Below are 457 nucleotides of genomic sequence, written 5' to 3' on the forward strand. Positions count from 1 at the left end.
TTTTCCATGATCCAGAGGATGTTGGCAGTTTGATCTCTGGTTCCTCTGCCTTTTCTAAAACCAGCTTGAACATCAGGAAGTTCACAGTTCACATTGCAGAAGCCTGGCTTGGAGAATTTTGAGCATTACTTTACTAGCGTGTGAGATGAGTGCAATTGTGTGGTAGTTTGAGCATTCTTTGGCATTGCCTTTCTTAGGGATTGGAATGAAAACTGACCTTTTGCAATCCTGTAGCCACTGCTGAGTTTTCCAAATTTGCTGGCATGTTGAGTGCAGCACTTTCACAGCATCATCTTTCAGGATTTGAAATAGCTCAACCGGAATTCCATCACCTCCACTAGCTTTGTTCTTAGTGATGCTTTCTAAGGCCCACTTGACTTCACATTCCAGGATGTCTGGCTCTATGTCAGTGATCACACCATTGTAATTATCTGGGTCGTGAAGATCTTTTTTGTAC

Source organism: Bison bison, unplaced genomic scaffold, assembly GCF_000754665.1.
Source record: "Bison bison bison isolate TAMUID 2011002044 unplaced genomic scaffold, Bison_UMD1.0 scf7180017864198, whole genome shotgun sequence".
Classification (NCBI taxonomy): domain Eukaryota; kingdom Metazoa; phylum Chordata; class Mammalia; order Artiodactyla; family Bovidae; genus Bison; species Bison bison.